The following is a 26,268-nucleotide window of genomic DNA, read 5'->3' on the forward strand; positions in this document are numbered from 1 at the left end:
GATTGTGTTGCCTACAAAACTAGACTGAGAGACCATTTAAAGGCCTTTGCAGGTGATAAGAGTTTGGCACCAGGTGTCTTCAATATTGAACCTTTTCACAATATTCAAATTTTCTGAGATATTGAATTTGGGGTTTTCATTAGTTCTCAGTTATAATCATCAAAATTAAAAAAATAAACAATTGAAATATATCAGTCTGTATGGAATGAATGCATACATTATACAAGTTTCACTTTTTGAATGGAATTACAGAAATAAATCAACTTTTTGTTGATATTCTAATTATATGACCAGCACCTGTATATAGCACAATTCATACATAGAAGCAATTTAATGTGCTTTACAATGAAAATAAAAATATAAAAATGCAATAGAATAAAAAACGTCAGATTGTTACAATCCTCTAACCACCCTCCAGGGGGACTCTCCACCCTGGTATCTCAATCCTTGCACTCCAGCGTTAGGATGAACCCGTCAGTCCCTTTGTGCGATAATCTCACAATGGGATCGATGTCTTACCCGGCTGTCTCCAGGGGGACATTTATGCCATGTCTATATGTCTGCATTTTGTATTCATCCTCAATGAATTACAGTTCCAAAAACTGTTTACTGCACCACCCCAATATCTCAATCTTCCTGCTCCAGCACTTGGATAAACTCGTCAATCCTTTTCTGAGATAATACCCTGCATCAACGTCTGAACAGCAGCACAAGAACTTGCATTATCTGTCATTAGCAGATTGTTACATTTACACAGAGGTTATTCCTTTGATAGAAGTTGCATTACAGAAAAATAATTTAACAACTGGTAATATATAGAGAAATTGAATAAAAAGGAAATAAAAACATAACTGAATAAAACATTGTAATAAGAAAACATAGAATAAGAAAATAAAAACGTAAATGGTAGATTTCGCAGTATATTCCATTTGGAAACTATAAAAGCTGTACAGCTAAAACTATGGTTAAGCATGTGAAAAAGGAAAAGTTTGTAACCTGGATTTAAAAACTGATACATTTGGGGCACATCTTAGAAACTCTGGTAGTTTATTCCAGTTGTTTGCAGCATAACTGCTAAATGCAGCTTTGCCCTGTTTAGTTTGACTCTGGGCTCTACTAGCTGACCTGAGTTCATGGATCTAAGAGCCCTGCTTGGTTTATACTCTTCAAACATATCATAAATATATTTGGGACCTAAACCATTCAGTGATTAAGACTAGCAGGTGAAATACATGCTCAATTGGGTTGAGATCAGGTGATTGACTCCTGGGTTGCTTTCGCAGTATGTTTAGGGTCATTGTCCATCTGTAAAGTGATGCACTGTCCAATAAACTTCACTGAATTTGGCTGAATGTGAGCAGACAATATATCCCCATACACTTCAGAATTCATCTGGCTGCTTCTCTCTTCTGTCACATCATCAGTAAACAATAGTTACCCAGTGCCATTGAAAGCCATGGATGCCCATACCATCACACTGCCTCCACCGTGTTTTACAGATGATGTGGTGTGCTTCGGATCATGAGCTGTTCCAAGCCTTCTCCATACTTTTTTCTTCCCATGATTTTGATACTGGTTTATCTTAATTTCGTTGTGAATGAGTTTTTCTATACCATGGAACGGATTCTACGATCATACACCATTGTTGTCTTCCATGGAAGTCCAGGCCTTTTTTGTGTTGCAGAGCTCACCAGTCAATCAATTAATCAATCAAATGTATTTATAAAGCCCTTTTTTACATCAGCAGTCACAAACAACCGGCCTTAAACCCCAAAGAGCAAACAACAGTAGTATTGAATTTCAGTGGCTAGGAAAAACTCCTTGAGAAGGCCAAAATTTAGGAAGAAACCTAGAGAGGAACCAGGCTCAGAGGGGTGACCAGTCCTCTTCTGGCTGTGCCAGGTGAACATATTAAGAGTACAAATTGTAATAGTTAATAAATGCATGTGGGCTGAGTCCAAAGCCTATTTAAACTTAGTCCAAGTCGGAAGCATGACCAGAAGGACAAGGACAACACAGGGGGGAGGGAGGGGTCAGCAGAGTGGCAGCTGAAATTGTCAGGTATCATCATTGATCTGCAACACAACCAGGAGGATTTTGGACAGGGGCAGCAACGAGTCTTTCAAGCCTGGTACTCTGCAGGTGTGGGCCAAGACCTAATGTCATCCTATGTTTAAAACAGGACAGGAGACAGGGACAATTGAGAAAATGCATTCCTTAGATCTACAAGGATTTGTAGAGGAGAATGATAACTGACCCTACTCCCCCAGCACATAAAGCAGCATAAGACCTTGGGGCTGAGACAGGGGGATCCAGTGACACTGTGGCCCTATCCGGGGGAGGTCCCGGACAGGGCCCAACAGGCAGGTAGTCAATCCACCCACATTGCCAAGCATCAACCAAAGGGACACCCACCAACTGCAACTACCCTGAATGAGGGTTGAGTATTGACAACAGAGTACAGCCTAATTGCACAAGTGCGCAACAGAGAGACAACCACAAGCCAGTCACTCTGCCCCCTGAATGGCATTGGGGGGAGGGCATCCCAGTGGCGATGAGAGCCCACCTGGCAAGACAGCAAGGGTGGACAGTATCAAGCCTTTCTGGTCACCTTCACACCCCTGGGCCAGACTACACTTAATCATGCTGTAGACCATGCTGTAGAGATGAGTCTTTAGTAGACACTTGAAAGTTTGCACTGAGTTTGCATTTCTAACCTTAATTGGCAAATCATTCCACAGTAGTAGAGCTCTATGAGAGAAGGCCCTGCCTCCAGCTGTTTGTTTAGAAATTCTAGGTACAATTAAAAGGCCTGCATCTTGTGATCTAAGGTTACGTGTAGGTATGTATGGCTGGATCATTTCAGCCAGGTAAGTGTGAGCAATTACATGTATTTCTTTATAGGTTAACAATAAAACCTTAAAATCAGCCCTTACCCTAACAGGCAGCCAGTGTAAAGAGGGTATTACTGGAGTTGTGTTCAAATTTTTTAGTTCTAGTTCGGCTTCTAGCAGCCATGTTCAGCCCCAATTGAAGTTCATTATTGATTTATCAGGGTAACGGAAAGAAGAGCATTGCAGTAGTAACAAAAGCATGGATTAGTTTTTCTGCATCAGACTTTGATCAGTGCTTTCTTTCTTTCTCAGAATGTACCAAACTGTTGATTTGGCCTAATGTTCCTGCTATCTCTCTGATGGATGTTTATTTTTATTTTTTTAAAGGCCTTCCATGCAAGCAACAGGTGTTTGAGTCTCACCGCAGATATAACATATAACACATTAGGATTTGTTCAGGACAGACAAAATAGTTGCTGGCTACAACATTCAGTAGCTACATTATAGTAAGCATAAAATAAAACTATTTACGGGTATATTGCTACTATTTCTGGTGGATTTTCGAAGTACGCATACGTGCATGCTTTTTGGGGTAATATACAGTGGATATAAAAAGTCTAAACACCCCTGGTAAAATGGCAGGTTCTTGTGATGTAAAAGAATGAGACAAAGATACATTTATGTCAGAACTTTTTCCACCTTTAATGTGACCTATAACATGAACAATTCAATTGAAAAACAAACTGAAATCTTTGAGGGGGAAAAATAAAAAACTCACAATAACCTGGTTGCATAAGTGTGCACACCCTTAAACTAATACTTTGTTGAAGCACCTTTTGATTTTATTACAGCACTCAGTCTTTTTGGGTAGGAGTCTATTAGCATGGCACATCTTGACATGGCAATATTTGTCCACTCTTCTTTGCAAAAGTGCTCCAAATCTGTCAGATTGCGAGGACATCTCCTGTGGACAGCCCTCTTCAGATCACCCCACAGATGTTCAATTGGATTCAGGTCTGTGCTATGGTTGGGCCATTCCAAAATGTTAAACTTCTTCTGGTGAAGCCATGTTTTTGTGGATTTGGATGTGTGCTTTGGGTCATTGTTGGCCTGAAAGGTGAACTTCCTCTTCATCTTTCTAACGGACGCCTGAAGGTTTTGTGCCAAAATTGCCTAGTATTTGGAACTGTTCATAATTCCCTCCCCCCTGACTAAGGCCCCGGTTCCAGCTAAAGGAAACAGCCCCAAAGCATGATGCTGCCACCACAATGCTTCACTGTGGGTACGGTGTTCTTTGGGTGTTGTGCAGTGTTGTTTTTGCGCCAAACATACCTTTTGGAATTGGATGTTTTTCTTTGTAACAAAAGACTTCCATCTTGCCACCCTACCCCATAGCCCATTCTTATGAAGAATACGGGAGACTGTTGTCACATGTAGCACACAGCCAGTACTTGCCAGAAATTCCTGCAGTTCCTTTAATGTTGCTGTAGGCCTCTTGGAAGTTTCCTTGACCAGTTTTCTTCTCGTCTTTTCATCAATTTTGGAGGGACTTCCAGTTCTTGGTAATGTCTCTGTTGTGCCATATTTTCTCCACTTGATGATTACTGTCTTCACTGTTTTCCATGGCATATCTAATGCTTTGGTAATTGTTTTGTACACTTCTCCTGACTGTTATCTTTCAACAATGAGATCCCTCTGATGCTATGGAAGCTCTCTACGGACCATGGCTTTTGCCATGAAATGAACATTGTGCCATGAAATGAAATGGCTTTGGCAGTGTAAAGTTCAACTTCAGTCTCCCTAGCAATTGCTCAATTCTTATGACTATTCCAAGAAATAAGTAGATACTAGTAAGCCTATTACTGGCTAATAAAAGCCATACAGTTCATAGATGCTACTTGTGGTGTAAGTAAAAATAACACAATTAACAGAATGATTAAGGGTGTCTAGCTAAATATTCAAACTTGGCGTAATGTTAATGTGTGACAAAATGATCTAATGTCGAGACGTAGTTTTCTGACAACGTAGTATGTCCTAATCGGTCCCAAAACTGACATACTAGCTTACTATACACTACGTACTTCACCATCATTCGCAAAGTATATAGGCCTAACCATTCATGGTCGACGTCCACGATCCCGCGGACAGTGCTAATTTGCATAAATATTTCGAAAAATAGATTCTCCATAATCGTCCGATTCCAATGGTATATTATTTGTAGCCACTTTCCTGAAGCGTTCCGTGTATAATTGGGGTTTTCCGTGTATAATATGGGTTGTATAGTTGTATAGTTTGGGTTGCTATGAGAACTTTTCACCAGGCAACGACATTGCCTATTCATCTTTGAAAGGCTCATTTGTACATCAGTATAAATATTACAAGCGTGTACATCACTATATATGATGTTTTTAACCATAATACATCGTTTGTATTATATATAAGATATAAAAATTAATATTTAGTCAAAATAGTATGGGGATGTTCTTGAGTTTTTGGGAAGAAGTTGGTAATTTTTCTGAGTTTATAAAATATATAAGTCCAAACGTAACTAGCGATCTAGTGCTGCCATCTGCTGGCCGTTTTGAGTCATTACACCTATTACATGGGATTTTACATTCAATCTTATTTATTTCATAATGTTTTATTTCTAGGTAGAAGAACCACATTTTTTGGGGGTGCCTATATTTTTTACCTTCTATTATATTATTTTTCATTATTTTCAACCCAATTACAGTGTAATTTGATAGTAAAGGCATGAAAGTATGAGGAAATACCATTGACACAAAATCTAATAATGCTTTAAAAAAAAAATCTTGATGCTGAATGGCAGAAATGTTTTCCGAAAACATTTTTTTTGCCTGTCAAACAGATGAGTTTTATAAATATTGACCCAGAAGTCTGTTTTTATGTGTTTTTATTGTAGCCAGAGGGGTTGCTATTAAAAGGATACATCATAATAGGTTGTATCTGTTACAGAAATGAATCTAGGACCCAAAATGTCCCACTAGTGAAATCCGGCCGAAAGCCCCATAGGGTACCAAGGGCTAATTATATAACTTAGTATGTAGTATGCGATTTCAGATTCAGCCAATGCTTTTGATTTCTTCGTAGTTCACATAGTGGTTAGCTATTCAACTGTTGTACGGTATGGATGAACATCTACAGTAATCTTTGTACAAAAGCACACTTTAGTTCTGCTAATAAATGTTCTGTTGCCCACGTTATTTCAGTAAAAATTTAATGGCTGGGGTAAAGGTTACAATTGGAGACAATACAAATCGGAACTTAATAGCAGCAGGCTGTTTGGTCTTGTGGGATTTTCTCTGGCCTTCATCATTACGACCCTGGTTTGTGTCTCCTCTCAGATGTTCCAATTTCTCTCAGAAATGTTTATCCATTCGGTACATTTCAGCCACCGCACAACAATATACATCCACTCTGTAATACCATGAATCTCATATATTTAAAAGAGTAATTTTATTACATGACCATTTTATATTTTTATTTCTGTTTTCTAAAGAAATGAACCAGCCATGAAGTGATTGGAGTCATTGTTTTCTTTATAGGTACTGTACTGTACTCGTAGTTCACATACCATAGTGGTTAGCTAGTCAACTGTTATTGTATGGATGAACATCTACAGTAATCTTTGTACAAGAGTACAATTTAGTTCTGTTAATAAACGTTCTGTTGTCAACGTTATTTCAGCAAAAATGTCATGGCTGAGGTTAAAGTTGCATTCCTGCTGTTTAAATAGTGTAGTTGTTAAAGACATAGCCACATAGGAAACCGTGTGTGAGGTTTTCTCGTCATTCCCTGTCCAACTCCTTCTCGCCACGCTCCTCACCTGCCACCGTTACACCTTCACTTCCCAACACGCATGAACGCACCGAACACTCCAGATCCCAATCTGAACACCTGTGTCCTGTTAACCCCTCTATTTAGCCCGTGCTCTACCTCCACTCCAGTGTGAGGTATTGTTCTTAGTGGACCTGCCAAGCCTTCGAATCGTGCTCTATAATTGTCTTTTTGATTCCCAGCCTGTTGTGTCTCTACCCTCCTGTCCCGTCCTATCTCCTTGTTCCAGAACCCTTGCGTCTTGACCTGTTCGCCTGCCCCGTAGAGTCTTTCTCCACCTAACCCTGCCTGTGTTGTTGCCCGTATGGACTGCTTACCCGGAACGCTGACCTACCTGCCTGCCCCTGGATACTCTTACCATCTCTCCCAGCCTGTGCTGTTGCCTCCGCGGATTGATCACCCAGCTTCCTGACCTGCTTGCCTGCTTCTGGGTTTCTCGTCCCTGTCCATTCCTGCCTGTGCCTTCGCCTTCGAGGACTGATCTTCCGGATACCGACTCTCTGCCTGTCTTTATCGTTCTTGTGCTAGCCTACTCCCGTGTGCGACGAACAATAAATCTACAATTGCACTTCTGCAATTGGACCCACACTACTCTGGTCCTGGTGTTCACTACACCGTGGGCCGATACTGGCCATGGACAACAATATTCATCCTTTCTAATCGCAGGCCAGCTAAACTAGGCTTGCCTAATTCCTCTTCTGGTTAAATTATTATTAATCAGGAGATTGAATTCTCCAATCGAGGTTTGCGTTCAATGCATTCTAATCCATGCAAAATGGCCAACAGATGCATCGGTGTAATAACAAAGCCTCTTTGTAAAATGCAGGCTTCTATGGTTGTTAGGTGCAGTTCGGGGTCTGAGACATTCAAACAGCAACCTCTAGTGGTCACCTTATGTAGAAATGTATTTTAGAAACAATTTGAAAAATGCTGGCTGGAATTTGCAAGAACACAGGATAAAGTTCCCATCAGATAGCGCATTCCTAACCTAAGTCATGTTGGATACTGTGGAAAAGACCTCTATGTAATTACACATTGGAAATGTATTCCTGACCAACAGGTTACACCACAGAGCAATGCCTTTCAAAGCCTCCAAAAAACAAACCAATTTTCAAACCATTTTGATTAAAGCCTCAAACACTCTAGAAAGCCTCAGTTGCCCATCACTAAATATATATTTACGATAACAGAACTCTTATACAGGATTATCAAAGGCTTCTGACAGAACAGAAGATAATAAACCGTACATGTAACACTTATGTATGTAGACAGTAGCAGGTTGAATAATCAACAAGTACAAGTGAACAAGTACAAGTACAGTACAACGAAATGTAGTTAGCATCTAACCAGTGCAAATAGAAGAGGATTTTTTTTTTTTAAGTATTTACAGTATAGTGTATGTCACAAGTGGGATAATTGTTTTGCGGGTACAAATGGCAATTCTAAATGGCATTCTAGATGTGCAATCAAGGTAAATTGAAGGATTAAGTAGCATAAACTACCTTACTCCTGCTCCATTCTGGTCTGACTGCCGAAATTGAAGGAGTCAATGCAGAGATTTTAAAGGCTGTAGATTTGTGGATCTGTGAGTAGATAATTATGTGATGACCCAGAAGTTGCTGCTTAGGAATGGATCAGAATTTGCAGATTGAAGACACAGCTGTGTATTATTCAGCAAAATGCTCACAGTGATACAAAGCAGCACAAAGATGTACAATACATCCCCGTTCTGCGAACCCTCGCAGATGTGGAAAATCGCGGATAAGTGACGCACCCTTAAAAATAACCCCCTAGCACCCAGTTACCCTACACAACATGCCCCATTACCCCAGTTACCCTACACAACATGCCCCATTGCCCCAGTTACCCTACACAAAATGCCCCATTACCCTTTCCATGGTCTTATTGCACCATAATACTGTAAATATATTGTGAATAAAGTAAATATAATATATGTAGTTTTTGTGTTTTATGTTTTTTATAGAAAAACATCATGCAATTAACCGGATCGACGCTTGGATGGCTGAAATTAAGCGCGTTTTTAGAATTTCGGACTTCTTGAAAAATTTTCTCGGATACTTGAGCGCGCGAATGTGGAACCGCGGATAGCTGGGGGTTTACTGTACACAATGATGTTACCTATTCAGTTCACATTATATTAATCTACCAGGAGGGGGCAATATGAGTCTACTGTCATCAAAATCCCAAACCTCCAATCATTTATGATATTTATTATGTAACGTTGGCTCAAATCAAGAACACGTAGTAAGAATGGAATGTAAAACCCATGAATCTCCACTGCATTATTATTACTACCCCATAACTGTTATAGTGGACAGCAGACAACCGTTTATTAAAGGGGATCTAGAGTATTAAACTGTTATCTTTTGCTACTGTTTCAGTGCCTTTGTGTCAGGACTTCTCAGAAGCATGTAGTTAGAGGGAATAAATCCACTCTGAACTGAAAATTCTGTTTCAGTGCCTCAGTGTCAGAACTTCTCAAAAACCTGTAGTTTGAGGGAATAAATCCACTATGAACTTAGCTGTAATTAGTGTAGGACATATAAACCTGTCTTATAATTCTTTATCTATGATCTGACTCCATTTAGTTTTTATACTATGTCAAATATTCAAGAACAAGAGAATTTAACGTGAAACTCAAACCAATTCCTATGTCCTATGCAGTTGCTAAGAATGCCCTTCAGTCACGTGTTGCTAACGAAACTCCACAGTGTGAATAGGGGTTGAATAAACATATCAACCTTGGAACACACTTGTAACTTGATTGATGCAATACATGGTCCACTTTTAATAATAAAATGGGAATTAAATTAAAATTGACAAATTCCTCCAATCGTTTAAGAATTAATAAACCTCATTAACAATTGAGAACCTATACATTATTTTATTTAAAATACCACAAGATCCAAAATAATGTGTTGCCTTATGGGATACATTGTCGCTCTCTGAAGCTGCAACACTGCATAAACAAGAAGGGGTCACTGGAGGATCTAATTAGCTCCTATGCAGGGGTGTGTCCAGAACATTTTGACTGTGGTGGCCAAGGTGGGGCACAGACCCTGTATAGGGGGGCATAAGATTTGAAACCAAAATATATTTGTTTAATTAGAATTGTCATGATTCAAATAATAAAAGGATTCAGCTTATACTTTGATCATTTCCCTGTTCCAATTAAACAATTCCAAATGTATTGTTAATGTTTGCATTCAAGATTAGAACTGTATATCATTGTCCAGTATACTGTACCGTATCAGTTAATTTGAAAGAGTTATCACAACCAACTAAGCCATTTCAAGATTACTCAAGATGCAACATTCTACTTTCCACCCCTATTATTTGTAATAATTGCTAACAGCAGAAGTAGTAAATATAGGGTATAATGTGTCAGAATGGTCCTGAGGGTGGGACTTCCAGGTTGATGTGACAGGTGGGTGGGACTTCCGGTGTGATGTATTGACTTCCTGTATGACGTATGTTAGGGTGGGACTTCTGGAGTGACGTATGCATGTCTGGTGACTTTGTAATTTATGATTAAATTGATGTGTCTGTGTTTGATGTTTTACAACGACTGATGAGTAACCTAGTAAGACTAGTGTTATAACAGGTGGGTTATGTTTGATGATTAAGAAATTGGTCTTAGGGCTCCGGAATGTTAAATTCCCAGCCAATAAATAAGTGTTGTGTCAGCAGTAAGATGTTTGGTGTTCAACAAAAGGTGTGAAAGATATTGAGCATGAAAACTAATTGAATTAGGCTTGATACAATGTATGAGAGTACTAACAATCTCTGTACGAAGGACACTAGGTAGGAAATGTGATGCCCCAATACTGATGGGTCCCAAACACCCTGTCCATACCACCTGCTAGGAACTGTGTATGTGACTGTCACAGGACTCTCTGAATAGACCCTTGGGTCATAGGTTGGAATATGCCATGTAATGGCTGGGGTATAATTTTGATGTTGATAGCCTAAACTGGCAACTAGAAAATGTTGAAAGCCTAAACTGGAAAAAATGCCCCCCCATACATCCAGAATACCCATACATCAGTGACTATTGAAACATATGAAAATCACTATAAAATAGCCCTGATTTGACTTAAATCTAAAATAAATATGTTTTTGTGTTTTAATACAGCTTAATTTACAACATTTGGAAAGAAAAACAATTTCTGTTATAAAGAATAGTAAGATGTATTAGGTTCAGGGTCAGTTCAACCATAGAAGAACAACAACACAATTTTAAACTCTTCAAAGGATTTTATTTGTAAACACAACATTACCAGAACATCAGTAAGGAACACAACAGTTCTTTATATGCAAAAAAAACAAGAAATTATTATAATTTTATTATTCAATTATAGATTATTCTATTTCTATGCTACTGTAAATGCTTTGTATGTGAATAATAAATTATGCAGTCAACAACATTTTACAGAATATGAACAACATTGACAGAATATGAACAGAATATGAACAGATTACTATTTTTCCTACATTACATTCAACCACAAGTTACATTTGGTCTGTACTACTGTGCACATGAAGTGCAGAGAGCGTGTGTGCTGCTTGCAGACATATTTCCTGCATTTCATACACATGTTGCCGGTCTTGGAGTAATTTCTGTTGGGACAGACCTGACATCTACCACATTTTCTGCCTGCAGTTTGAACTACTGGAGGGGTTGGGGTGTGTGTCTCCATTTGGATGTCCTTCACAACAATTGCAGCAGCTGCTGATGCTCTTGGAAGGCACCTTCTTCTTTCAATATGTGGTTTCACCAGCGTGTAACCCAGCTCCTGCAGGAAAAGCCTCCTTCGATTCAGTTTTCCACTGTTCCAGTCCTTGTTTATTTTGCTCCATATGACGAAGGCATTGTAGGCACTCACATCAATGATGTTGAAGAAAATGACCAGGGGCCAACGTGCAGTCATGTGTCAGGCAGCTAAATTTGGCTGTGACCTTGTCCAGGTTGTCAACCCCTCCTTTTGTCTTGTTGTAGTCCAATTGTGGTTTTCTGTCCTCTCTGGTGCTCAGTGCAGCATCTTTATGCATGGTGCTCATCAACAGAAAATGTTTTCCCTTTCTTGGGGCAATAGGAGACAACAGTGGCTCTCTCAGTGAAGGCAAACATTGAAGATGTTACTGTCCTGTTCTTCATCACAAGAAGCTCAGATGGAAGCTCTGTCTTGTTTTTTCTTACAGTCCCCAACATGGTCACCTTCCTTTTCAGCAGTTCCTCACCCACGGCATACGATGTGAAAAAATGATCACATGTTACGACCATTCAGTCCCTTGGCCATGTCAAGTACCACCCTTATTCCTTGATTTTTTTCTGGTCCTCCCTCAGAGTGTGGGAACCATATTTTCTCTCCCTCACAGACGGTGGGTGCGTGTGTGTGTGCACGTGTGTGGGGTGGGGGAGGGGAACTGAAGATTTTGAAATTGCAACAACCTGCATGTTAAAGTGAAATCAATATCAGCCAAAACAATCTCAGCATATTTGTGTAAAATGTATATACAGCTAAACCAGCCTGGGGTCAAATTGACCACAAGGAACACCGATGCGTACAAAATGCATATAGGAAATTGAAAATATATCATCATGCTAATTTTATGTTTACCCAGTTGTCCCCATTAAATTAGGAAAAGTCATTCAATTTTAAGCCAAAATAATTATGTCAAGCACTTTTTTTTTGAGATGTTTTAAACAAAAAATGGGATCAAATTGACCCCAAGGATAACAGGAGGGTTAAAAGACTGTATTTTCACAGCCTTTACCTCTGGGATCACCGGATCAACTTACCTCCTGTTATTTATCAGACCTCAAATTTAATCGGGTGATGGCGCCAAGCGTCTTTGGTTATTTCACACTTGCTCTAGGATCTTTTTATTTTTATTTTACATCTTTGGAGGGATTAAACTGAACTCAGTTTACCAGGCACTGGAATGTAGCGTAAGGCATAACTTGACCTACTAGAATGTCAGTTAACTTCCACCCTGGCTTGTGACACGCATTCTATGTCTGGAACGGTTCTATCTATCAATCGTCTGACAGAGGAACTTTTTATGTTCCCCCGTCACCTGGCGGTTCCTAACCCTCAACAATATTTATAGTTGTGCTTATATCGAACCGGTTCACTCACCGAGCCTGAGGTTCTGGGAATCGCCCCTATCGTATTTGCGCTGGCGTTATATAACCTTTAGGTCCCCTTGGGGTCCGTTTGAACTATTTCCTGGTTTTCTCCAAGGTGTGGGTTTTCCCAGCTATAACTACCAACCCTCTTTAAAAAATCATATCTAACTAATGCTGATCTTCTGTCCATCCAGGCATTCCCTGCTCAGATTGGGTCAGAGGTCAGATCTTCTTATGGTCGGACTCAAGGATTGTACTCCTTCTCATTACCCACAGATTGATATATTTCAAATGTTTATTTCTTTTAATTGTGATGATTATAACTGACAACTAATGAAAATCCCAAATTCTATATCTCAGAAAATTAGAATATTACTTAAGACCAATACAAAAAAAGGATTTTTAGAAATGTTGGCCAACTGAAAAGTATGAACATGAAAAGTATGAGCATGTACTGCACTCAATACTTTGTTGGGGCTCCTTTTGCCTGAAGTACTGCAACAATGCGGCGTGGCATGGAGTCGATCAGTCTGTGGCACTGCTCAGGTGTTATGAGAGACCAGGTTGCTCTGATAGTGGCCTTCAGCTCTTCTGCATTGTTGGGTCTGGCGTATCGCATCTTCCTCTTCACAATACCCCATAGATTTCCTATAGAGTTGAGGTCAGGCGAGTTTGCTGGCCAATTAAGAACAGGGATACCATGGTCCTTAAACCAGATACTGGTAGCTTTGGCACTGTGTGCAGGTGCCAAGTCCTGTTGGAAAATTAAATCAGCATCTCCATAAAGTTGGTCAGCAGCAGGAAGCATGAAGTGCTCTAAAACTTCCTGGTAGACAGCTGTGTTGACCTTGGACCTGAGAAAACACAGTGGACCAACACCAGCAGATGACATGGCACCCCAAAGCATCACTGACTGTGGAAACTTTACACTGGACTTTAAGCAAAGTGGATTCTGTTCCTCTCCTCTCTTCCTCCAGTCTCTGGGACCTTGATTTCCAAAGGAAATGCAAAATTGACTTCATCAGAGAACATAAATCAGCAGCAGTCCAGTCCTTTTTGTCTTTAGCCCACACTTCTGACGCTGTGTCTTGTTCAAGAGTGGCTTGACACAAGGAATGCGACAGCTGAAACCCATGTCTTGCATACGTCTGTGCGTGGTGGTTCTTGAAGCACTGACTCCAGCTGCAGTCCATTCTTTGTGAATCTTCCCCACATTTTTGAATGGGTTTTGTTTCACAATCCTCTCTAGGGTGCGGTTATCCCTATTGCTCGTACACTTTTTCCTAACACATCTTTTCCTTCCCTTCACCTCTCTATTAATGTGCTTGGACACAGAGCTCTGTGAACAGCCAGCCTCTTTAGCTATGACCTTTTGTGTCTTGCCCTCCTTGTGCATGGTGTCAATGGTCGCCTTTTGGACAGCTATGAAGTCAGCAGTCTTCCCCATGATTGTGTTGCCTACAGAACTAGACTGAGAGACCATTTAAAGGCTTTTGCATGTTTTTTGGGTTAACTAGCTGATTATAGTGTGGCACCAGGTGTCTTCAATATTGAACCCTTTCACAATTTTCTAATTTTCTGAGATATTGAATTTGGGGTTTTCATTAGTTGTCAGTTATAATCATGAAAATTAAAAGAAATAAACAATTGAAATATATCAGTCTGTGTGGAATGAATGTATACATTATACAAGTTTCACTTTTTGAATGGAATTACTGAAATAAATCAACTTTTTGATGATATTCTAATTTTATAACCAGCACCTGTATACTATCAAAAATACTTATTAAACCCAGAACAAACACCTCAAGAAATTAATGTATTGTTTACCCAACCTTGGAGCAAACCAGTACCAAACACACTCTCACCGACGATCAAATCTACCCCTTTCTCTCAGTTGCCTGCAAGGAACCTGGGCAGGGAACTCATATTGTCTCTAGGTTTAAGTTTTGATTTATGGAGAACGCGGAATCTCACTGACTACTATCTCTAGTAAAAACAGAGCTGCGGCTCAGAGGCAGAGGAATTTCTGATCAAGTATTTCACAATCACACACCCACACAGAGACCAAGAGGGAGACAGAGCTCTTATAAGTTCCTACCTTTATTTAGTCAATCAGTAGTAGAGACAGCGCCGGGTTCCGGGAGGGTCCGATAACCAAGAGTCAGATCAACTCTTGGACCCTCCAGGCCCTTTTAGAAAGTTTTTTATTCTTGAGGTTCATGAGGGAGGTACACATTTTTACGTAACTGTACAATGATTGGTTTAGGATATGCATATTATAGCACATTGTTCAATGATTGTTTTATCATTATCACATGACCCCAGACATTGCCATCTCTCCCATAGTCCATATTTGGGGTCTTTGCAGGCCTTCCCCATTTCTTCACAGAGCTGTTGAAAGTTTTCTGTTTTACTGGGGTCTTCGGTCGGTTCATAGACAAACACCATAGGGGAGGGGGTAGTTGTACGTCATCCGTCTCAGGTTCTGGTGTAGATAAACACCAAGGGGCAGGGGGGTAGTTGTACGTCATCAGTCTGAAACCCCTGTGTTTGTCCACAATTACGTGTGGGAAGGAATCTTGTAAGATATAAAGAAGGGACGGGACTTATGATTTGGAACATTTCAGACAATTTTCCATTTGAACAAGAGATGGGCCTTATGATCAGATCTGCCCTGAGGTAATGATCCCCCAATAATCACTATAACAAACTGTAGTATACGCAGGTTGAAAATCATCCCATGTTTTACAGTTTGCAGTCTAACACAACCCTACAGCAAACAAACATCGCATGAGCAATGCTGTTATTTTGAAGGAACAGTTATGTCCTGGGCCGACCGGACTTGTTGTTTGGATAGACATGTCTCGATGGGTTACTGGACAGCGTTATGTAGAAGGCACCGTCACCCATGCTGATCGCAATCAATGTAAATGACGTGATCCTGAAAATCCTGGAGTTTTATCCAGTTTCTAGTTCAACCACTTGTTCCGATGGTATCCAGCTGTTGAATTTCTCAGGCCAACCAAGCCATTTCACAAGATTCATTTTCTTCCCTTTCTGTAATTTCTCATCCAGAACTGCTTCCACTTCAAATGTTTTATCCTTAGCCACAATTATTTTCAGTAATTCCTGTTCATAAAAGCTCCCAACTATCACATCACCACCCTAATCTTTTATTCTATATACAGGAGGTACCCGAGGAATGCATTCTGTTATAGTAAAATATTCATATGTGTACCCTTTTTCATAGCCTTTTGTAAATGCTCCTCTCAAATTTGAGAGTCTCACAGTAACCCCAACCCGGAACTTGTAGCTTTGATGACCATTTCTCATTATTATTGTACCATACAGGTTTTCTTGAGAACAAGTCTAACAGTTCTCTTCACAAACATCAGCAGGCTTCGTCTTAATAGACCGATGGTAGCTATGGTTGCAACCATGAACTAAATCTTGAATAACCTTGAGTGTTGGCAGCTGTGAGACACCTCCACATTCGTGATTTAATTAGTTTATTAAATCTCTCAACGAAACTCGCTTTGACAACATTTCCTGTAGCAAAATGTTTTATGTTGTACTTCTTCATTAACATTTCAAAATGTGAATTAAAAAACTCCTTCCCCTTGTCTGTTTGGACTTTTTGTGGTGTTCTTCCTTCTTTTAATGTCTCCGAATGCTTACTTTACCTCGATAGCATTTTTTTTGCTCAGTACACGAATCCATGCGTATTTGCTTAATACATCTATGCATGTTAACATACATTTCATGTTTTTCATCGTTTTCCACACTGTAAGCACTCATGTTAACCAAATGCAGCTGAAATTGTGAATTTATATAATGAGCAATAACTTTATTTCTTTGAAAATACACAGGCCTGTGTAGCGTGTATGTATAATGGGTGAGCAGCCAGTCATCGGCCTCGCCATTTTTGAGGATCTCTTCGGTTTTCTCCAAGTAGGCAACGCACAGCCAGTCCTCAGCCTTGGGTTGTTCAATCACTTGGTTGTATTCTTGAGACATGTTTAATAAATTCTTCCGACTGCTTGATAGTCACAGGTGGTCTGTCTGTTTTTATGCTGTGTTGAGGACGGTGTTAGCTTAAGGTGGGTCTTCAAGGTCTTACGTCAGTCGAACAGTCCTCAGTCGCAGTCACAATCTAACCCGCTGACATTTTCCGGAAATAGTTCCAATCTAACAGAGTCATACTGCTTCATTCCCTCGACAACTTTAAACAGTATGTAGATGACCACTAGCAGTGTTTTATTATGAGTATTTTGTTTCATACTTTTATTTCATGGGACTTATTTTTACATTATGCTATCTGCATGGGGGACTAATCTCGCACACACACACACAAAAATTAAATTAAATTAAAAAATATTACACAAAAAAAAATATAACCAAATATACACCAATAGCTTCATGGGAAGGCACGTTACAAGACGATGCACGTTCCTTCGGCCAAGTTAAGTTAATGGCGGCAGCCTTCCCTGGATCACCACTTTTTAGCACCCTTTGATATGCGGAGCGAGGTATGTGTTTCATTGTAGTGTACTATTTCATATAAATTCATTTCATACGTTCATTTCACATGATAGCTGTTACCTGCTATGCTGTTATCAATGTGATGCTAGCTAGCTAAAGTGCATTTGTCAAAGGATTATTTTGTATCTGGCTAAATTGCCTTTGTTATTTTTCCCTTGAGTTTTCACGGTGTTGGTGCTATGCACACTCGTCTGGATTAAAGTACACCCGTATGGAAACACTCCCAAGACTGTTTATTTCAAGTTGAAGGGCTGCTACAGTGAAAACTCGTCGATCGATGTGGAGTGAAACTCAACGCGACGTTAGAAGGATTACCATCCGCCATTCCGTGAACAAGACTGCCACCTTCAGTTCCAACGCCCTGACTTCAACCGGCACCCAGGCAAGATCGGACTATTTCGTTTATGCGGATTGCTGCATAAAATCACAGGGACTCTTTGATTGCGAACAGTGATATTTATGTAATGGACTGAAGTCACCTTTATAAACAATATACTGTACATGTTTGATGCAATAATCTAATCATACATTTGAAAAGGGAATTTAAAGATACAGAAGGGTAAAAAACTAAACAAAAAACTATTGAAGTAATTTAACCTGTTAAAGGTAAATTCATCCATGGGTAAATCTGTATGATAGCATCCATTGCTAAGCTGTTTGTGTGTTAGACTAAATTTTTTGTTGATGATAATCCCCCAGTGCATGTTTGATATTAAGTATTTGTCGAGTTACTGAGCTATATCTCAGTAATTGAACTATAGTTCAGTAGTTCAATATAACCAAACAGCAACACAACTTCAACAAAAATGTCACTTAATGGAGAAGAAGTAGCTAGCACACATGACCCACCCATGCAAACAGATAACCCACAGCCAGTCAGGTCTAGTTCACGTGAAAGAACATTTACAGAAAAGGGATTAGAGATGCACAAACAGGAAGCCATTAAACACAAGAAAGAATTCATGAGAGCTTATGGCTCCTGGAAAGAGGTGGCAGGAAAGGTTAGGACTGCACTAAAATCATTCTGTTCTCAAGATGAACTAAATAAAATCAGAGAAGAAATCCAAATTCGACACAATGCAGTAAGTGAATGTTATGAGCCCATTCAACGCAACCACAATGCCACCCCAGACATTGTACCGAAAATGGATGCTTGTATAGCACTCACTGCAGAGATCAGCGAAATAATAGAGATACGGCTAGAAACTATAGATGAGGTCTTCAATCCAGAACTTGAGAAACTACGAGTGAGGATGGCACTTAAGAAGGATGAGTATGGATCTATTTTCGGACAGACCAAGACAGACACTGTACTCTCTCTCACAGAAAATTCAATCCACTCACAGGGCTCAAGCAAACATGTAGATGCGGGAGCAGAACTCGCAGCTCAACAAGAAAGGGTTAAAGCAGTATATCAAATACAAGCTCAAGAGGAAGTTCTTAGCAAGTTAGAAGAAGAGAAACAGCTAGTTCTTAAAAGGTTGGAAGAAGAAAGGCAAGTAGCTCTTAAAAGGATAGAGGCAAACATGCGTCAGGAGAGAAAAAGACTAGAGCAAATTCAAGCAGAGTCAGGAGTAAGAATAGCAGAGGCGAGAGTAAACGCATATGAGAGCTTTGAACATGACTCCAGAGACTGGCTAAAAGAGACTGATCTCACAGTTGAATTCAAAGGCCTGCTTAATCCAAAGGCCAACGCATATCAGCCTCCACAAGCACATGCCAATGCGCTAGCATCTCCTGAGAAAGATGGCCTTACCCAAGCACTCATTAACTCACTCAGTATGAATCGCCTGCCTGCTCCTGAGCCACCAAAGTTCTCTGGCGAAGCCCTAAAGTATGTAGACTGGAAGATGTCCTTCATGGCCCTCATAGACCACCAGCCTCTCCCAGCTCATGAAAAAATGTTCTATTTAAAAAACTATCTGAATGGAGAAGCACGTAAAGCTGTAGAGGGATTCTTCTATAGAAACTCAGAAGAAGCATATCAAGGGGCCTTAAAGGTCCTGGAAGAAAGGTACGGAAACCACTTCATTGTGCAAAAGGCCTTTAGAGACAAGCTCATGAAATGGCCTAAGGTTGGTACCAGTGATCCTGCTGCACTTCGAGAGTTTGCTGACTTCCTGCAAGGATGCGTTGAAGCAATGCCTCATGTGAAAGGATTGTCCATCTTGGACGACTGTGAAGAGAACCACAAGTTGCTGAAGAAATTACCAGACTGGATCACACGAAGATGGAGCAGAGTCGTCACGGAAAGGTTGGACGAATCCGGGGATTACCCAAGCTTTTCCTGTTTCACAAGGTTCATCCAGAAGGAGGCTCGGATAGCCTGTAACCCTGTCGCCTCTCCACTTCTGATCAAGGCCACAGATGATAGGCAGCCCAAGAGAGCTAGAGCACTTCACACAAACACTAAAGGGAACATTCCCACAGAAAGGGTTGAGAAAGTGTTCAGCACTAAGTCAAAGCCACCTTGTCCTATCTGCAAAGATGAGATGCACGGCGTCGTAAAGTGCCCTACCTTTGCAGCAAAATCTATGGAAGATAAGAAGGCCGTCATACGGGAAAACAATTTGTGCTACGGATGTTTGAGAAAGGGACATAACAGTAAGGATTGCAGAACACGACACTCTTGTGGCATATGCAGCAGACGTCACCCCACCTGTCTACATGAAGAGAGAGAGAACCGATCTGTGGAAACAAAAGAGAAACAGTCCACTTCTACAGACAAAGGCACTAGTCAGGAGGAGATCAAAGTGACGTCCCATGCAGTGACGCAGCGTGTCTTTGCCACATCAAGCATAGTCCCTGTTTTCATGTCATCTGTAAATGAACCACAGAAAGAAGTTCTAACGTATGCTCTTCTAGATACGCAGAGTGATTCGACATTCGTCTTGGAAGACCTACTCGAAGAGCTGAACGTGGAGACTAAACCAGTACAGCTCAAACTGAGCACCATGACAGCTGTTGATACACCCATAGCAAGTAAAAGTGTCTACGGTCTACAAGTTCGAGGACTACAGTCTGAAAAACAGATTCAGCTACGCCAAGCCTACACTCGTGACTTCATCCCAGTCGACAAGTCCTACATCCCGACTTCCAAAACAGCGCTGCTCTGGCCTCATCTAAAGCATCTAGCAAACAAACTCCCACTGCTGAAGGACTGTGAGGTCGGACTGTTAATTGGAAGTGATTGCCCGTTGGCGTTAGCCCCCCAGGAAGTCGTCACAGGAGGCGAAAATGATCCATTCGCCCAGAGAACGGAACTCGGCTGGAGCATCGTAGGCTCATCCAATCCACATCTGGACCGCCAGGGAAACCAGAGGTTTGTCCATCGAGTGACAGTGAAGGAAATACCAGCACCATCAACCACTGACGTGCTGAAGGTCTTGGAATCAGACTTCAATGAAAGGAAGTATGCAGACAAAGACAAGTATGTGTCACAAGATGACGTTCGCTTCATTCAGCTCCTGAGTGACAACATAACTCAAAGGAAAGATGGACACTATGAAATGCCCCTCCCTTTCAAGAGCTCAGAGCCTCCTCTGCTACCAGACAACAAGAAGCTGGCAACAATTCGACTGCAGCACCTAAAGAAAAGATTGAAAAATAACGAGCGGTATAAAGAACAGTACAAGGCCTTCATGAAAGATATGATAAAGAAAGGCGACGCAGAGCCAGCCTCTCCTGCAACAGGACAGCAGACTACGTGGTACATACCACACCATGGGGTGTTCCACCCCAAGAAGCCAGAGAAGCTAAGGGTCGTCTTTGACTGTTCAGCGAAGTTCCGTGGTGTCTCACTAAACGAGACACTGCTAACAGGTCCTGACCTGATCAACTCTCTCCTTGGAGTGCTCTGTCGTTTCAGGAAAGAGGCTGTAGCCATCATATGCGACATAGAGAAAATGTTCCATCAGTTTTACGTTCCTCCTGAACTACGGAACTACTTACGGTTTCTCTGGTGGGAGGATGGAGACCTTGAAGCAGAGCCTCAAGAGTATCAAATGGCTGTCCACCTATTCGGCGCCGCTTCGTCACCCGGATGTGCCAACTTTGGTTTGAAGTACTTGGCACGTCAACACAAGGAAGAGTATCCATCAGCGTCAGCCTTCGTTGAAAAGAACTTCTACGTCGATGATGGGCTTATCAGCGTCCCCTCAATAGAAGAAGCAAAGGAGTTGATCGCTGAAACACGAGAGTTGTGCAAGAGAGGAGGTTTGCGTCTACACAAGTTCAATTCAAACGAACGGTCAGTTCTGGACTCTGTGGATCAAACTGAGAGAGCGGTCACATCTGAACCCCTCAATCTGGACCTAAATGCAGCTCCAGCAGAACGTGCTCTCGGTATCCAGTGGTCCCTTGAACATGACACCTTCAGCTTCAATATAAACCCACAGACCAAGCCCTCCACACGTCGCGGCATCCTATCCGTCATTGCTTCTTTGTACGATCCAGTCGGATTCATGGCTCCGTTTATCTTAACCGGAAAGTGCATACTCCAGGAGTTGTGCCGTCAAGGCATTGGATGGGATGACCCACTTCCCGAAGACTTAAGTCCACGGTGGGAGAGATGGAAGAGCGACCTACAAAGGCTGAAGGAAGTCTCAATTCCGAGATGCTACCAACCACAAGGGTTCTTCAAAATTGTCACGAGGGAACTGCACCACTTCTCGGATGCCAGCAATATAGGATATGGCTCCTGTTCCTATCTGAGAAGCAAGAATGAAGATGGCGAAGTTCACTGCAGCCTCGTGATGGCAAAGGCCAGAGTTGCGCCCACAAAACTCACAAGCATTCCAAGATTGGAACTTTCAGCAGCAGTGGTCGCTGCAAGATCAAGTGTCATGCTGAGAAACGAGCTTGAAATGCCGATCCATGCAGAATTCTTCTGGACTGATTCCCAAGTTGTCCTGGCTTATATCAACAACGAAGCAAGAAGGTTCCATGTCTTCGTTGCCAATCGTGTGCAAATGATCAGAGAACACACCAGCCCCAGCCAGTGGCACTACATAGACACAACAGAAAACCCTGCTGACCATGCGTCGAGAGGTCTCCATGCAATAGACATATCCTCAACAAACTGGCTACCAGGACCCAAATTCCTGTGGGAACAAGAAATACATCCAGAGTCTCACCTCACTCCTGAGTTGCTTGTTGGTGATCCTGAGGTCAGGTCAATGCAGGCGTTTACAACTAAAGTTGAACCCTCAAAGTCAGACTTTCTGACCCGTTTAAATCGATTCTCCTCCTGGTCAAAACTACTGAAAGTCATCGCAAGAATCAAGAGGCTGAATTCAAAGCAAACCCATCCTGGCAAACCTGTGAGTGTGGAAGAACGCGAGAGAGCTGCCGAATCAGTAATGAGGCTTGCACAAGAAGAAGCATTCTCCCAAGAGATGAAGATACTTCAAAAGGGAAAAAGTCTTCAAAACTCCAGCCCTCTGTTTCGCTTGGATCCCATCTTAGAAGGAGGAGCACTTCGTGTCGGTGGGAGACTAAATCAGTCATCCTTAAGCCTAGAAATCAGTGGCACCTGGGACGAGTGGTTGAAACCACAAAGGAGAGCGATGGACTAGTGCGTCGCGTCAAGGTGTTAGTAGGAGAAAGGACGTCAGTGAAACAAGATCGCCCTATCAAACCTTTGATTATAGAAAGGCCCATTCAGAAACTAGTTCTCCTCCTCGAGAGTGATTGATCAGTTTAGTTGTCTACACCTTTACCCCTTATGACATAGGCTACACTCTCTTAGTTATTAAGTAGTACTCACCTGCACATATCTATAAACACTGATACAGACATAGGACTCAAGTATGAGCCGTTCAGCCTTGTTGATCTTTGTCTTCACTCTTCATAACATGAGTGGTGGGAGTGTAGATGACCACTAGCAGTGTTTTATTATGAGTATTTTGTTTCATACTTTTATTTCATGGGACTTATTTTTACATTATGCTATCTGCATGGGGGACTAATCTCGCACACACACACACAAAAATTAAATTAAATTAAAAAATATTACACAAAAAAAATATAACCAAATATACACCAATAGCTTCATGGGAAGGCACGTTACAAGACGATGCACGTTCCTTCGGCCAAGTTAAGTTAATGGCGGCAGCCTTCCCTGGATCACCACTTTTTAGCACCCTTTGATATGCGGAGCGAGGTATGTGTTTCATTGTAGTGTACTATTTCATATAAATTCATTTCATACGTTCATTTCACATGATAGCTGTTACCTGCTATGCTGTTATCAATGTGATGCTAGCTAGCTAAAGTGCATTTGTCAAAGGATTATTTTGTATCTGGCTAAATTGCCTTTGTTATTTTTCCCTTGAGTTTTCACGGTGTTGGTGCTATGCACACTCGTCTGGATTAAAGTACACCCGTATGGAAACACTCCCAAGACTGTTTATTTCAAGTTGAAGGGCTGCTACACAGTACATCTACTGTATTATGTGTGTCCTGTTTTGGCCCCAAATAAATCACTTTTCAAAAGGTGCCCCATAATCCGGCATTAAAAACCATTTGATCAGTCACACCAGCCTTAAACTCTTGGCCTTCGGGTAATTCATAAAATGCAACCTCCGGTATCTCTGGGTTGAAAATGTCTCCACCGATATGACCGTCGTCCAATTTCCATTCCTGTGCCAACATAGCCTGGTGTAATTGATGGATTTGGGTAAAACTCTGCATCGGTTTCTTTGGGGCTGGCATGTTGATTGCATCTCTGCTGTCCATTTGTAATTTCTTACCAAATCACTGAGCTGCGGTTAAGATGTTTGCTTTCAACAGTGTTTCACCCAAAACAGAGTTGCTGGACCCTGGTACCCTTAAGTTGAACACTAAACATCTTGCCGCTGACACAACACTTATTTATTGCCTGGGAATTTAACATTCCCATTAACCCTAAGACCCATTTGTTAATCATCAAACACAACCCACCTGTTATAACACTAGTCTGGGTTGCTCATCAGTCATTATAAAACATCAAACACGGACACATCAATGTAATCATAAATTGCAAAGTCACCGGACATGCATACATCATTTACTACTAGCAGACATGGGTGTGAACAAGCTGAATGAAAGGGGGAGGGGTTCAATTGGGATTTAGCATTTCAGTTGCTCTGGATTATTCAACCAAATACCTCTTCTTACTTTTGCCTTCTTCCAGAAAACATCTCATTCATTGCACTTCAGACCCCACCCTCTATATTCAAATCTGACACCATCCCTACTTAAACAGAGTCTGTCTGTCCTTCGAGGCCATCTGAGTCCTCAATAGAAGAGAAGAGCATTTCTCACTAGATCCACTTAAACATAAACCATGTTCTCTGGATCTTTGTTGCTGCTGCTTGCAATTGTTGTCTGAGAGTTAGAAAAAATGGTCCAAAGGTGGGATTCAATTAAGAGGATGAAGGGTTGACAATTGAGGAGGGGTGTTGATAATGCAGGTGGAGGGGGGTTAAAATGAAGGGGAGTACGGGTGTGTTATAACAATTGTGAAGTGGGTGTGTCACAATATGTTCCAGTATCTAGTGGTGAGATTTATTTTAAGAGTAGGGAAATGACCCAGGCTAGGAACATTACCAGTCAGGATCTGACATCTCTGTTGATTATCATTAACACTCTGGTTTGCTGAAAAGTCATGAACTGAACCAGCTTTGGAGGGTTGTTTACCGTAGTTCTTGAGAATAGCCTGGAAGTAGCAAGATTCTTCAGATTTGCAAGGATAAATAGGAGCACAAAACAGTTTTTGGGACAGTGTAATCATTTATGGTATTACAACACTGTCTCAGATTTTTAAAAACACTATTATATTTTAAACACAACTATCACTGTTCAATGTCTTCATTAACACATGGGGAAGGGTTTAACTATGCCCACCAGAGGAGGCTGGTGGGTTGAGAATGAGGACGAAACACAAGCGTCATTTTACATCAATGCAAACCCACTCTCAGTCCTGTTATTTAAACACTGTGTTTCTGACCTTGTACGACTTTGAGCTGTACGCACTGTCCCTATGGTATCTTTGTATCTATCCTCCTGAGTCCTGGAGAGTAGAGAACAGGATCTCCTACCAGATCAGCTTCAACTTAAACCATGTTTTCTTTATCTTTGTTGCAGCTGACAGCTGGTGTTTGTAAATCTTTTTGGATTTATTTTCATACTGAATAGGTTTATCCATTAGGTTTTACATTTCATTTTGACAACATTTGTTTTGTTTCAACAGGTGTTCAGGGTCAGACATTGACTGAGTCTGAACCAGTGGTTAAAAAGCCTGGAGAATCTCATTAACTGACCTGTACAGGCTCTGGGTTCACATTCAGTAGCTACTGGATGGGTTGGATCAGACAGGTTCCTGGAAAAGGACTGGAATGGATTGGTCATATACATGGAACCACAGCTTACTACTCCCAGTCAGTTCAGGGAAGATTCACCATGTCCAGAGACGACTCCAGCAGTAAATTGTACCTACAGATGAACAGCCTGAAGAGTGAGGACACAGCTGTGTATTACTGTGCCCGATACACACAGTGAGGTAGTGTGGTGGGAGAGCTGTACAATAAACACTTCCTGATTCAGCACAAGTTGCATCTGACTCTCAGTACAGATTATATAGGATGTCTCAAACTGATCACAAACACAACCATGCAAATGCAAATGACAGAAGGTTTCCCTTCACCTGGGAATGGAAGAACTACCCCTAAAAAAACCACAACATTTTTTTGTTTTGATTTGCATACAAAGTGGAATTAGATTTTTTTTTATACCTATCAGTATTGTTAATCATTTGGGAGGTTTAACCCTGTATGTAGGTTTTGCTAATCACAGTGCTCAATCCACCTGTGTAAAATAATGGTTTTATGGCAGTTT

At 41.1% G+C, this 26,268-nt stretch overlaps 1 protein-coding gene and 1 long non-coding RNA gene across 3 annotated transcripts in view; one reads left to right on the forward strand and one right to left on the reverse strand.

The window, feature by feature from the left end:
- Window positions 1–26,268, forward strand: part of LOC105008122 — a 493,667-nt gene that overhangs the window by 77,729 nt on the left and 389,670 nt on the right. The gene's annotated exons all lie outside the window — the stretch shown is intronic.
- The window catches only part of LOC114840416, a 415,324-nt gene that overhangs the window by 18,113 nt on the left and 370,943 nt on the right, over window positions 1–26,268 (reverse strand). The gene's annotated exons all lie outside the window — the stretch shown is intronic.

Source organism: Esox lucius, chromosome 11 (genome assembly GCF_011004845.1).
Source record: "Esox lucius isolate fEsoLuc1 chromosome 11, fEsoLuc1.pri, whole genome shotgun sequence".
Lineage (NCBI taxonomy): Eukaryota > Metazoa > Chordata > Actinopteri > Esociformes > Esocidae > Esox > Esox lucius.